We start from the raw sequence: 14,971 nt of genomic DNA, 5'->3' as shown, positions 1-14,971 counted from the left end.
CCAGCTGGCAAGTGTTCTTTGGCGAGACGAACTATAGAATTCGTTGAAAGCAATCGGTCGCTCATAAATTTCACCCTCAATAGCACCACGTTTGGCTAAATTATCGGCTCTTTCATTGCCTGGAATGGAGCAATGAGCCGGGACCCAGACTATAGTGATTAGATAATTATTATTCAGTATGTCGTTCAGACACTGTTTTATTTTACCCAAGAAAAACGGTTCATTTTTGCCAGCAGCGATTGAGCGAATGGCTTCAATTGCACTCAGACTATCTGTGAAGAGGAAATAATGGTTTGGAGATAATGTGACGATTACACTCAAACAATAATGAACTGCTGCTAGCTCTGCTATATAAACAGATGCAGGTTCTTGAAGCCTAAATGAGGCTGAAACATTATTGTTGAACATACCAAACCCTGTCGCTTCTTCAATTCGCGATCCGTCCGTGTAAAACATTTTCTCAGAGTCAATATGCCTGAACTTACTTGAAAATATTTTTGGGATTTTCGTCGAGCGTAGATGATCCGGGATTCCACGCACTTCACGCTGCATGGATGTATCGAAAAATAAAGTTGAGTCAGGGGCACTTAGGATGCTGACACGGATAGGAATATATCTTGAAGGGTTGATTTCCTGTGACATATGGTTAAAATATACTGTCATAAATTTTGTTTGAGATCGAAGCTCGACTAGTCGTTCGAAATTATTAATTACCATGGGATTCAGCACCTCACATCTTATTAGTAGGCGTGATGAAAGCTCCCAAAATCGATCTTTAAATGGAAGAACTCCCGCCAGAACTTCAAGACTCATTGTATGTGTCGAGTGCATGCAGCCTAAGGCAATTCGCAAACAACGGTACTGAATTCGCTCAAGTTTGATAATATGAGAGTTTACAGCGGAACGAAAACAAACGCATCCATATTCCATCACTGAAAGTATCGTTGTTTGATACAATTTTATTAGATCTTGCGGATGAGAACCCCACCAAGATCCTGTTATTGTTCGAAGAAAATTTACTCTTTGTTGGCATTTCGTTATCAGATACCTAATGTGTCCTCGTGCATTTGGAATCGAACCACACCCCGAGGTATTTAAAAGTTAAAACCTGTTGGATCATTCTTCCCATCATATGGAGCTGAAGCTGCGCGGGATCATGCTTTCTTGAAAAGACGACTAACTCTGTTTTCTCCGCAGAGAATTCGATACCAAGATGAACAGCCCAAACGGACAAGTTATCTAAGGTATCTTGCAATGGTTTATGCAGATCAATAGCTTTGGGTCCAGTAACTGAAACCACGCCATCATCTGCCAATTGTCTTAGTGTACATGGGGATACAAGACAGCTGTCAATGTCATTCACGTAAAAATTATAGAGGAGCGGACTGAGGCATGAGCCTTGCGGGAGACCTATGTAGCTAATTCTGAATGTTGCCAAATCGCCATGTGAAAAATACATGCACTTCTCTGACAAAAGGTTGTGCAAATAATTATTTATAACCGCTGGAAGTCCATGTTGGTGGAGCTTGTCTGAAAGAACATCAATGGAAACTGAATCAAATGCTCCTTTAATGTCTAAAAATACAGATGCCATTTGTTGCTTTTGAGCGAAGGCAATTTGGATGTCAGACGAAAGTAATGCAAGGCAATCATTCGTCCCTTTATTTCTACGGAAGCCAAACTGAGTATCTGACAACAAACCGTTCGTCTCGACCCAAGTGTCGAGACGTCGTAGAATAATTTTTTCGAACAATTTTCTGATGCAGGACAACATCGCAATGGGTCTATATGAGTTGTGATTGGAAGCTGGTTTCCCCGGCTTTTGAATGGCGATAACTTTCACTTGTCTCCAGTCAGGCGGAACAATATTTTGCTCAAGAAACTTGTTGAACAATTCCAACAAACGTCTTTTTGCGAGGTCGGGCAGATTCTTCACCAAGTTGAATTTAATTCTGTCCAACCCAGGGGCGTTATTGTTACAAGACAAGAGTGCTATAGAAAATTCCATCATTGAAAATGGGTTATTAATATAACCATTATTTGGAGGAGATTCCCGTATAATGCTTTGCGTAGGAACAGAATCTGGGCAAACTTTCCTAGCAAAGTCAAATATCCATCGGTTCGAGTATACATCACTCTCATTGCCCACGTTACGATTCCTCATTCGTCTGGCCGTATTCCAAAGAGTGCTCATTGAGGTTTCTCTTGACAAACCTTCGATAAAATGTCTCCAATAGCTACATTTTTTGGCTCGAAGTATGCTCTTGTACTTGGTTTCTAAAACCATAAGTTTTTCAAAATTCTGAGGAGTTCCTCCTCCCCGTTTTAGAAACGTCTTGCAAGCATTTTGTTTTGCGAGTTTAGCCTCTGAGCACTCTTTGTCCCACCAGGGGTTGGGAGGCCTTCTGTTAGTCGTTGGCCCAGGAAAGCGTTTAGTTTGGGATTGTTCTGCTGCCTCCAGAATCGAACAAATGAGGAAGTCTTATTCTTCAAGTGGAGGGAGCTCTTCCATTGAATTCAAAATACTAGAGATTCTACTTTGGTATTTAATCCAGTCGATATTTTTTGTCAAATCATATGGAATATTAACTGAATTAGCAATGCCTTTGTTACTGCTAATTGAGATGATGATTGGTAAATGATCGCTACCGTGTAAATCAGGCAGTATTTTCCAGGTGCAATCTAGTCGAATTGATGTTGAGCAAAGAGATAGATCTAATGCACTAGGGGGTGCAGGAGGTCTTGGGATCCGTGTCATGCTACCTATATTTAAAACCGTCATGCTAAAATTGTCACAAATGTTTTGTATTAAAGATGATCTGCTATCATTGTAAACGGAACCCCACATCATTCCGTGCGAATTTAAATCCCCCAGAATCAATCGTGGAGCAGGAAGGGCTTCAACCATTTCATTAAGCTGTCGCTGTCCAACTTGTGCTTTTGGAGGAATATAAACCGAAGCTATGCAAATATCTTTGCCTTTAATGTTTATTTGGCAAGCAACAACTTCTATATTAGAAGTTGAAGGGATGTTTAATCTATAAAAGGAACAGCATTTCTTAATTCCCAAAAGCACTCCACCATACGGAGAGTCTCTATCGAGACGTATAATGTTAAAATCATTAAAATTTAAAGCTATGTTTGAAGTAAGCCATGTTTCGCATAAAGCAAATACATCACATTTTTGACTATGCAATAAAATTTTAAATGAATCAAGTTTGGCATGATGCTTCGACAATTCCACTGCAGGACAGTGATTGTATCATTTGCGGCGGGTGATAAATTATCCATCAAAAGATACAAAACCTGAGACAATTGGCCATTGAGCTGATAACTGCTTCAAAAAATTTCTAGCTATTGGAAGGAATGCTATTATGAGGGTCTTTAAGGGTTCAGATATATTGAATGCTGAGAAAATCCATTCAACAATTTCCGAAAACTTCAGTAATCCTGTTGGTGGCTGTGAAATGGAGCCCACAGGATTATTACCTTTTTCTGTGCTAGAACCTGGATTGGTTTGTGAATTTGACAAACCAGGAGGCACAATCTTTGGTTTTGACTTTTTTTGTTTAACACGGGGATCTTTTTTTGAAGATGAAACTTTAGGTGTCTTTTTTGATAATTTGGAAGAAGACTTCTTTCTCTTAACTGACCCTTGGGTAGTGATAAACGAATTACCTTCACTATTTTCGTCAGAGTCAGAGTCCTCTGTTTCCTCTAGATTTGAAAACCCGTTTTCGGTTTCCAAAGGGGGGACATCAATGACCGTTTTAAGCATTTCTGCATATGTGCGCTTAGACCGTGCTTTTAAAGAAAGCTTAATTTTGTCTTTGTGCACTTTAAATGCAGTGCATACTGAAATATCATCATGAGGACTATTCCCACAATAAATACATTTTTCAATTTCCTTGTTGCAATCATTATCTTTATGAGGCCCTTCACACTTAATACATTTTGGTTTATTACTACAGTAAGTAGCTGTGTGGCCGAATTTTTTGCAGTTCGTACAATTCATTACATTTGGAACAAAAAGCCGAACAGGGAGGCGAATTTTATCGACATAGACATGGGACGGCAAATGTCACTCGAAACGAGTCTGATGGGCGATAAACTTTTTTTCCCTCTTCATAAACTACTGAGTACAGTTGTTTGCACTCCAGTATTTTCACACCCTCAAGCATAGAGTTCTTGAAACGACCAACACCATGCTTGAGTAAATCATCTACCGAAAGACTCGCTTCGGTAACAACACCGTCAATTTCGACATCTTTGGAGGGTATGTAAACTTTATACTCTTTAATGAAATGTTCCGAAGAGACAATATCATTCGCGTGTTTCAAATTATTTACCACAACACGAATTTTATCGTTATTTACTTTTATGATCTCTTTGATTGAAGAGTATCGTGATGTCAAACCTTTAGAAATTTGGTAAATGTTTAATGGCTTTGATATACGTCTAAAAAAGACTATCCAAGGCCCAGAAGAGCTCTCCTGATATTTTTTCGTTCGTGGGGGTATAGGATTCATGCAAGGATTTACGTCCATGGATTCATCCATCACATTAAAATTTTTAATCAAACTTTAAAATAAAAAATGAAACCAACACTACACAGTACTCAATCAAAAGGAAAAGAAAAAACTTCTACCTTGAAATTGTTGTCTATCTCCGTTGCACTGCCGTGTAGATCCTCGTTGCTCTAGATGTTCTTGTTGGATGTGATGCTACTGCTACCTGACATCCAGCACCACTCGATTTTCGATTTACTTTTGTCTTCGCCAGCTGCAACCAGCGCAGGGCACCGGTGTATACCTGCGTGTTGTATGGCAGTGGAAAGACCGAGTTGTCTTGTCTCCTTCTTCCTTGTGCTCCGCACCGATATGCTTCTGCACCGAAGTGCCTTCGCACCGGTGTGCTTTTGCACTCTCCTGCTTCTGTGTGCCTTTGCACTCTTCTTCTTCAATGTGCCTTTGCACTCTCCTGCTCAGCACTTGTGGCTGTATATTGTGGCCTGGGTAGAGCTTGGGAAACGCCCTTTGTTGTTTCCTTCACCAGCTTGGCCCAGCACTAGGGCTCTCTTATGCAGCACGATTTTACGTTTTAACGGCTGCTGCCAACAGGTCTCTACCTGTAGTTCAACCGTTGTCGTATTTAACGCGTGTAAACTAACCAGCGTTATTAAACTGTACGCTTCTATACACAACCTTCTCGGTTGAACGGCTATTACTGAATGAGTACCAACACTTATCGTAGCATATTTTGACGTGAATACGTCTTACTTTACTATAGGGCGCCTTTTCAAAATTCTCTCTGTAATATAATGGGCAGAACTTAATCGCGAATATTTCTTGTTGTCTTCAGCGCAGGAACTCCATGCCCTCGAAGTATGTTCAGCAATGTATTTAGAAATTTAATATAATGAAACTGTCAGTGGAATGAGATAACCACAAATAACTGAAAGTTCAAGTTTAGTATGAAGGAGCATTAAGGTGAAATTCATTGCCAAACTAAGGCGCGCAAATATCAACCGCCTGAATTGAACGAATCATCACAGAAAGCGTATCATGCAAAATCTTTCTACTGTAAAATCTACTTTCACTGAAACTGAATTTTGAAACAAAATTGTAAGCCTGAAATAAAGTTCAGAATTCAGACGAGAAAATCAATTATAAGAGCATTTTGGTTATCAATTGAATGACTAAATTGACCGTCTTAAACAACGTGCACAAATGTGTCTCCCTCGTTGCGTAGTACTTAAAACAGGTACTAACTTTACACCAAATACAAATTTAATAACGAAATTTTTGTTTATTATTTGTATTTGTTTATATTCGACTTTTGAACTCTAGCAATTATGTTATCTGATGACATCGATTTAAACAATGAAAAAAACGATTTTCCATTCGGTGAACCCCTAAACAAAGCCACCATTTACCCGTCACTAGAAAATCTATTGGTCTTCCGATTGCGATCTTAATAGCACCTGAATGCAGGGTTTCGCGTTGTTATTTTTAGATTTGCATTTGCAAACGTCAGACACGAAAAAGTAAACTTTTGTTTACAACATATCCAGAATATTTATAGCGTTCAAATAACTTATCATTTAGAGTCGGGTTTTTAATGAAAACACAGCACGTTCGGATGAAAAAAAGAAATTGATTTCAATTCATTTCTTGTGCTGAATTGGCGGAGAACACGATAAGCATAGAATAGCAAATGAGCACCGTCGAAGGAAACAATTATTTCCCTCGTCCGCCAGGATCTCGATTGTTTGCTCTGCACATCCACCTCAATTTATCTTCTTCCTCACGAACCCTGTGCCCTCGCGGCGGGTGTATCTCAAATTACCGATCAGCTGTCTCCAGCTGAATTGCGGACCGACCTTGTATCTTCCCCGTCATCGGTTGGGCACATGCATAATTGACGCCAGGTTTGCGGCACAGGCAATCGATCGGAACGTGCGCGGACAACAGAAACACAGATAGACAGACCGATAGACGCTAAAGTTAGCAACTAGACAATGGATCGGAAAGCGGACTAGGTAATTAGTGTCACGCGAGGACATATCCTTTCTCGCTTCCTTGTGAAATGGTGAAAACACAGACCCCGGCTGTCTGCGTGTTGTGCAAGCAGACACTGCGGGGTGATAATTAATTGAGATAGGTACGGTACCTACAGGGAAAGGTCAATTCAAGGTTCAATCGATTTCGTGATTCCCTTTGACGTGACGTGACTTTTCGTTATGTTCGTAGCATTGATTAATATTTAAGTAGCTTCCGGATCTTCGGGTAATCTACCGACACAAGGTACAATTGTGGCTCTGTGTGGATTCTATCTTTCAGAAAGAATGTTGAATTGTGGGTACATAAAAGAAAGGTTTTTGGTATTCATGCACCTTGAACTTTACGCTCCCCATCGAATCCTGTTAAACACTTGCGCCATCTTTGGTACCAACATTCATCCTCACTCAAATCTATTTTTTTTGGCGGAAATACGAACCGTATAGAACTATAGCATAAAAATCCTCATAACTTTGAAAATTCGCTTAAAAATCACAAATCTAAGGAAGAGATTCGTTTTACCAAATGGCTTACAAATTTTTAAACATTGGGTTGCCAAATCTTGAAACATTACGTAGTAATTATTCTTCATTAGAGACTCGCACAGTGTTATTTTTATGGCAAAATGTCAAGTCTGTATGAAATGTTCATTACGACCTAAGTAACAAAAGTAAACAAACCGAGATTTTAATGCATTTTGTTAGGAATGTCCTAATACACGCACTACCCGAACACCATTTCTCGATTGACTATAGATTCACTAAAAAATCTGTCAACACATTTGACGTATGTCGAAGTAAATGAAAAATAACCATTAATGCTACTTTCGTCAATTGGCAATGTTTTGACCAATGTACCAAAGCATAAACAAAAGTGTATGCGCCGACTTACGAGAAAATAGTTTTCCACGAAAAAGCAGATCTAGTGTGATATTATGAAAGTGAGACTTGCTGTAGAGTATGAGATATTTAATGGGATCTAGTTGCTATTAAGCTTGTTGAAAAATACGCGGATTAATTTAGCAAGAAACTAATTTGTTTCCAATCGTAGAAACCGTTATGAATCCTTCGTCAAAAAAAAGCGAAAATTATCAAAATGCACTAAAAACGAATCGACTGTCATATTTTTTTCCACTTGACATGCAAAACTAGCTCTTACTAATGTTTTCGCGCAAAACTGGTTTTCACACAACTGCGAGTAACAAAACGACGAATGAACTCTGTGACTTTCGCAAAACGACGTAACTAACAGAAGCAAAACGACTTATGTGTCAAGTCAACCAGGAAAAAACGACCTATCATACTGTCCAATGTACATGATGAAATAACAAAACGACGTAAGTGTCGTTTTTGCCTAAAAGTTATCTTTGTACTTGAAAATTGTGAATTAGTAACTATGATATGTTGCACGCATACAAATTGGACGATTTTGTGAAGAGATGAAGTTGTTTCAATTATTCATTTTTAATTAAGATTTAAAATTGTGCGATTATTTTTCAACATCGCTTTTCTTGGTTCAGCTGAAATGTTACATTCGTCGTTTTGAACATTTTATGCAGGAGTCATTTCTGAGATTTGATTGCTCAAAGTAGGGACATGTTATATTTGCAAAGGAAAATTGCGTGCATTGTACAATTTCATTGTTTTTTTACAAAAACGATAACAAAACTAGCTGTCCCGGAGAACTTTGTACCTCTCAAAATTCCAACTTGGATACAAATTATTTCTAGCAATCATGAATTAACCTGAATTCGACATTCACACACGCAAACGCAACTACCAAGCGAGCGAATAGATGTAACTAAGTTCTGTCATCCACTCACTACACAAGCAAGTGTTTCATTTATAGGCAACCACAGCAGCGGCTGAAGACTAAAATGGTAAAATGAGATATTTATAGATTCCTCTTTGTGCCAAATTTCATACTACGCAGAATGATGCGGTATTTTTTATACATAACGCGAAGCCTCCCAATGGCAAACGAAGCAGAAGCTAACAGTTCGGCTAAAAAGTTCGTATCGTTTAATAGAAACACACATTTTTTTGCCAAAATTCGTTTTTATTATTCAACATAATTGCCATCAGAGGCGATACAGCGATTATAGCGATCTTCCAACTTTTCGAAACCATTTTTGTAGTACGATTTGTCCTTTGCCTCAAAATAGGCCTCAGTTTCAGCGATTACCTCTTCATTGCTTCTAAATTTTTTACCAGCGAGCATTCTCTTGAGGTCTGAGAACAGGAAAAAGTCACTGGGGGCCAAATCTGGAGAATACGGTGGATGAGGGAGCAATTCGAAGCCCAATTCGTGTAATTTCAGCATGGTTTTCATCGACTTGTGACACGGTGCATTGTCTTGATGAAACAAAACTTTTTTCTTCTTCAAATGAGGCCGTTTTTTTTTTAAATTTCGTCCTTCAAACGCTCTAATAACGCTATATAATAGTCACTGTTGATGGTTTTTTCCCTTTTCAAGGTAGTCGATGAAAATTATACCATGCGAATCCCAAAATACAGACGCCATAACCTTACCGGCCGATTGTTGAGTCTTTCCACGCTTTGGGTTCGGTTCATCGCGTGCAGTCCACTCAGCTGACTGTCGATTGGACTCCGGAGTGAAGTGATGGAGCCATGTTTCGTCCATTGTTATATATCGACGAAAAAAATCGGTTTCATTTCGATATAACAGCTCCAAACACTGCTCAGAATCATCAATTCGTTGTTGTTTTTGATCAATTGTGAGCTCACGCGGCACCCATTTTGCACAAAGCTTTCTCATATCCAAATATTCGTGAATAATATGTCCAACACGTTCCTTTGATATCTTTAGGGTGTCAGCTATCTCGATCAACTTCACTTTACGGTCATTGAAAATTATTTTGTGGATTTTTTCACGTTTTCATTGGTAACAGCCTCTTTTGGACGTCCACTGCGTTCATCGTCTTCGGTGCTCATATGACCAGTACGAAATTTTGCAAACCACTTACGAATTGTTGCTTCGCCCGGTGCAGAGTCTGGATAACACTCATCAAGCCATTTTTTGGTATCGCCGGCACTTTTTTTTATCAAAAAGTAGTGTTTCATCAACACACGAAATTCCTTTTTTTCCATTTTTTTCACAATAACAAAAGTAGCTTCACTCAAAATGCAATATCTCACAAACTAATAATCAGACAGCTGTCAAATTTATACACGTATCTTTTGAAGGTTGGTACTAACTGAAAATGGTATGGATTTAATTCTAGTGGCGCCCTCTCATAGAAACGATACGAACTTTTCAGCCGATCTGTTACTATATGAAATTCTGAGTGTAGACCAACGATCGAAACCGTTGGCCGTACACGAAAAATCAAGGAATGACATAATTTTGGTCCGCTTGGTGATTGGCTAATGAAAATATAGGTCCCACCTCCGCTTTTCTCGTCGAGATTCTATTCAAATTTTATTGCAGTTTAAGGGGTTACACCACTGTAGCAAAAAAAAGAGAAGGACTTTTTGGGGAATTATTTTGGGATTCAAAAAATGGAGTAATCCGAATTTGGCATAAAGCACTTTTTAATATGTATATTTAAGCACAAAAAAAATTATCAGTTTGAAAAATTGAAAAACAAAATGGCGGCTTGGCGGCATTTCCACGGAAGTGTTGCATTTTGACGACCGGAAACATAAATCAAATAAATCTTGACCAAACGATTCAAAATTTATTTTTGTTTTTTTTTATTCAATATTATACTATAATTTTAAGGCACACCCCCCAGGCTACGAAGGCCCGGCGGGTGGCCCGCATGGTGGTCATCGACTGGAGCTGTCTCCCGTGGGCGGTGATAATGATATTGCCGAAGAGAATGAAAGAGAAGTAAATATTGTGGAAAACGTGGTAAAAACCCTGGTAACCCTCTAGAAGAAAAAATACTTTATTTTCAGATATAGCTAATAATTGCCTTTCATGATAAAGTATTTTTCAATGAAAAACCCGATATTTGAACACAATTTAAAAAATTTTAAGAAATATATCCTCCGCCTTTTTTTATAAACATGTTCGAAAGTATTTTCTGTCAAATGCAAAAAACGGATTTTTTTCATTTACCTCATTGTTTGATATAGCAGTTTAAAAATAACCTGTGTTGAACTAGTTTTGCTCATAACTTCGGTTCAGAAAACGTAACCTGGATGCGCCTGCCAATCAAAAATTGTTTTTTGTGTTTTTTTCCTTATTGTATAAAACCATTAAAATTATTTAAAATTTTTGTATTGTCACAAAACTTATTCAACGTCTCTATGAAATAGATGAAATCAACACGGATGGCAATATCTAAATTTTCAAATTTCCGATCTTCTACCGATTTTTTTTGAGATTCTACGGAAAACCTAAAACTAAATCTGAATTCTAGTAGTCAATTGCGTTTGGGTTGTGCATAAAAGTTGTTTAGATCTTTTGTGCAATACAAAAATATAATTATTCTTAGAGTTTAGGTATATTAAACCAGAATTTTAAAGATTGTCAGTGAAATCCAAGTTTCAGTTTTTTTGTACATTTTGCTCATAGTAAATTTCCAACAAAAATAATAAAAAAATATATGTCATATAATTCAAAAGTTTTTATTTTTGATTTTTTTTTGGCAAAATTGATTTTTTTTTGACAAAATTTTCCTAATAATAGAAATTCTCTGTATGTATTTGTACCAAATTACTTGAGATTCTTTGAATCGATATATATTTTTGTTCATCAATAGATTGTTTCTGGCAATGATTCCAATATTTTGGAGTAGAAAAATGTACATGTCATCGCTTTAATTTTTGAGTAATATACAAACATGAGAAAAAAATGAAAATTACATATATATATTTATAAATTCATCGATTTTTAAAGGTTTTCTTTTGATAGTGCAAGAATGGTAGTTAGACAAAAATTGTAGCTGGTATCACTAGCAATCGAATGATGTGTACAAATATATAGATTTATAAATTCGAGATATTTACGATCATTGTAAAAAGTCTCACCTTTTCTGAGGCCATCTTTCTTCAGTTCTCATTATAATTTAGGGTAGACAACCCTATTGTTCGGTTTTTTCAGTGCATTTTATTTCTAGAAGTAGTACCTTTCCAATGGTGAACAAATTTCGGAAATCGGTTGACTAACAACCAAGTTATGACTCGGTCAAATTGAAGTGTTCAATATTTTCTATGCGACGTTTATGCCTAAAGAAAGCAAATAGAAAAGCAGATAGGGCATCATATTGGGCGAGTGAAAAAACCTGGAACGGGAAAAATCAAATTTTCGTTGGTTTTCCTTTACCAATCGTCTCCTACAAAGTTTTAATGTGGAACACATTTTTGTTTTCTATATAGAGGTGCAAACTAAAAACTCAAGAGAAATACACGTAGAAATGTGGTCAGGTTTTGAACAATTACAGCTCAGTCAATTTTGTACCAATTATTAATATTATGTCACTATTTGATTCGAAATATTTCTACGTATTGATTTGAATGTACATAGCCATGTATTTTTAATTGTATATCATTGAAATGTTGATGAATAGCTAGCAGTGTCCTATTTGGTCTGCAAAAAATCTCCGGCATACCGGATTTCCCTGCCATAGTCGACGGTTTTGAAGGAGTAAGCGATATATCAATTGAAAAGCATCGCTCTGATTGGCCAATCGATCTAAAAGCGAAGCTGTTGGAAGCACGCGAAACTATAAATAGAAGTAAAATTATAGCTAACGTTTCAGACCTACGTGTAGCATGCTAGAGGTAGGTTGTTGCTAGACAGCAAGACAAAAAGTGCCATAAAACGATTTGAAGCTTTAACTGGTATGCTTTGGTCTTGTATCATGCAAGATCGGATGAAATTCCATGTTATGTCGTTTCGCCTGAGAAAATGACAACTACCCCAGGGTAAATTTTGAGTGCATAAGATTAATTTCTAATTTATATAAGATGAACTCGATTGATGATGAGATAAAGTTTATCGCTTCAACCAAAATCGCAGAAGGATAGTAATGGTAGAGAAACGCTATAAAAATAACTGCTTACATACAAAACTTGAACACAAGCTTGGCGAAGAGAAGCTTAAATATCGATATCCGTATCGCAAGCATGTACAAACATATAAATGCATACATTTGGGCTATTGATGTAATTTTGTCGGCTACAAAACAAATACAAATCACGACTATTAGAGTCTATATTCTGGGTTTGCGTGTTCGGTGTTGGTTCCTAATAAAGATCAATCTAAGCACACTCTCGTGCATTTGCGGATTCAAAAGTGTGACGATTAATTGAAAATATCGATCATTAGAAATTTTGGTTGCCTTGTTCCACATCAACGGCTCGAACAACCCCAGGGGCTGATCCTTGTAGTTTTTGATCAATCTACGAACCTCACAGAATTCGAGGGTGTGAAATTTATTGAGATTCGTTGAAAAACAGTTGAGCTATGATAGCTCGAATTTTCGATTTTTGGTCAATTGCTACCCCTGAGTTGGCATCCGTATCCGTCAAATAGTGTCCATAATTTTTGTCGTGAATACGACTTACTTTACTATGGGGCGCCTTTTCAAAATTAGCCATATGGAAGAATGGGCAGAACATAATCGTGAATATCTCGACTTGTATTAATGGCAGCTTCATAATTCTTTCACTATTTCATCAAAAATATGATCAGGAATTTAGGATAAAATTTTTATAAACAACTCAAAAATTAAGTTTTCGGAAAATTAAAAAAAAACGCGGAACTTTTGCTTAGGTTTGTCGCACAAGGACGACGATTTTGAGATAGTCAGGCACATATCTTCAACTGAACGTTGGGAACCGTGGTCGAAAATCGATCATTTCTTCTTGTGCGTTCGATGAAAGCAGACGTCGGGGCAATTCAAACAGCGAGAATTTGTACAATGTTTGTATATTGCATCAGCTGCTGGTGCTTTGCATTGGAGGGAAAGAAAACAAGAAACGAAAAGTGGACAACATTATATAAAATCAGACGTTCTAATGGCTCTAAATGTTATCTAAAGAACTATTAAGATTACTTCTTTGCAAATCGAAAGTAGAAATCATCAGTTTAGTGAAAATCCAAAATAATTTGATTTGCTCCGTGCACTTTTCGCTGTGCGAAAATCGTTCGAGAAAAATGTTCCGACCTGCGCTAAATATCGTACACGGAAAGAAATCCGTTACTGCTGTTGCGATTAGAAAATCATGAAACCAATCATTTTAACTTGTCATGAAATCATGAGCCATAACTCTTCTCTCTTGAAAATTAATCATGGTTCGAAAATGCGTTACTTGAAGAATGCATTTCTTTCAAAGCTCGTAACTCTAATTTTCTACCCGTATATCACTTTGAACCCTCTGCCTCAAAGGATGTGATAGATTAATAGATTAATGGTAAAGCAAAAAGCAGACGTTGAAAAGCAAGACCTACTGAAAATGTTAGTTTATTTAATAATCGTGTTGTTCTACCAACATAACATAAAAATAAAGATAACGAACCGAAAATCGACATCATAAGACACAATTTTCATTTGACAAATATCAATGTTACATTTTGTTCGAATGTATTATTACATATTTGATGTGATCGTTGTTGCTAGAATAGTTGCTAGTTTAATTCGATTGTGAATTTGAAACACCATGTAACGAAAATCAGAAAAATATTTTGTTCAACCACTTTGATTAATTTGTTTCATAGATATAACAACACAAGCTGTATTGATGTACCTAAATATTATGAATAAGACGATTTTTTTTGCAAGAATTCGACATAGAGTTTCTTTTTAAGAGGCTTGATTCACTCGTGTTTTTTCATGCAGTTCGTTTAAGTGTTTAAATTCTGAAACACAAAATCAAAACTGAAGTAATGAACGCAAGTAAACACGTTATCTTTTGCGTCGTCGTTTTTCAAAAACAGAATAATTTCATTTTAAAAGAAGCTCGTCGTGCTTTTCACTGAATTTATATTGCAAAAATGATCAACGTTGCAAAAATCACACACAACGCCTGAATTGATGTTGCAAAAATTACCATCGTAGCAGAAACACGCCTGAAATTATACCCAACAACTTCAAGTGCGTTACGTTTAAATTTCATCGAAATCAGTCCGAGAAATTTTAATCATGGTGTATTATCATAACAAGAAAATATATTTTTTTTTTATTCAATAGTAACATATTTGAAGGTACACTGCTTAAGCTCTTAGATGCCTAAGAGAATGAAAGAAGTATAGAGAAGTAATTTTGTGGAAAACGGGGTGAAAAAGGGGGTATGAGAACGAATGACCAAAAACGATAAAGATCTAATTAGTTGACATCGAGATGGTGGAGAAACGGAGAAAGGGGGAACGAAGAAGTTAGTGACAGCAAAAAGATCTTGTTATTTTCTACAGAGATGGTGGACGCGAGGGATTTGGAG

At 37.0% G+C, this 14,971-nt stretch overlaps 1 protein-coding gene across 2 annotated transcripts in view; it reads left to right on the top strand.

Moving 5' to 3' along the window:
- Positions 1–14,971, top strand: part of LOC131432900 (uncharacterized) — a 669,773-nt gene that overhangs the window by 601,429 nt on the left and 53,373 nt on the right. The gene's annotated exons all lie outside the window — the stretch shown is intronic.

This window comes from Malaya genurostris, chromosome 2 (genome assembly GCF_030247185.1).
Source record: "Malaya genurostris strain Urasoe2022 chromosome 2, Malgen_1.1, whole genome shotgun sequence".
Lineage (NCBI taxonomy): Eukaryota > Metazoa > Arthropoda > Insecta > Diptera > Culicidae > Malaya > Malaya genurostris.
Note: the sequence above shows the minus strand (reverse complement) of the source record. Positions and strands in the feature narration are given on the sequence as shown.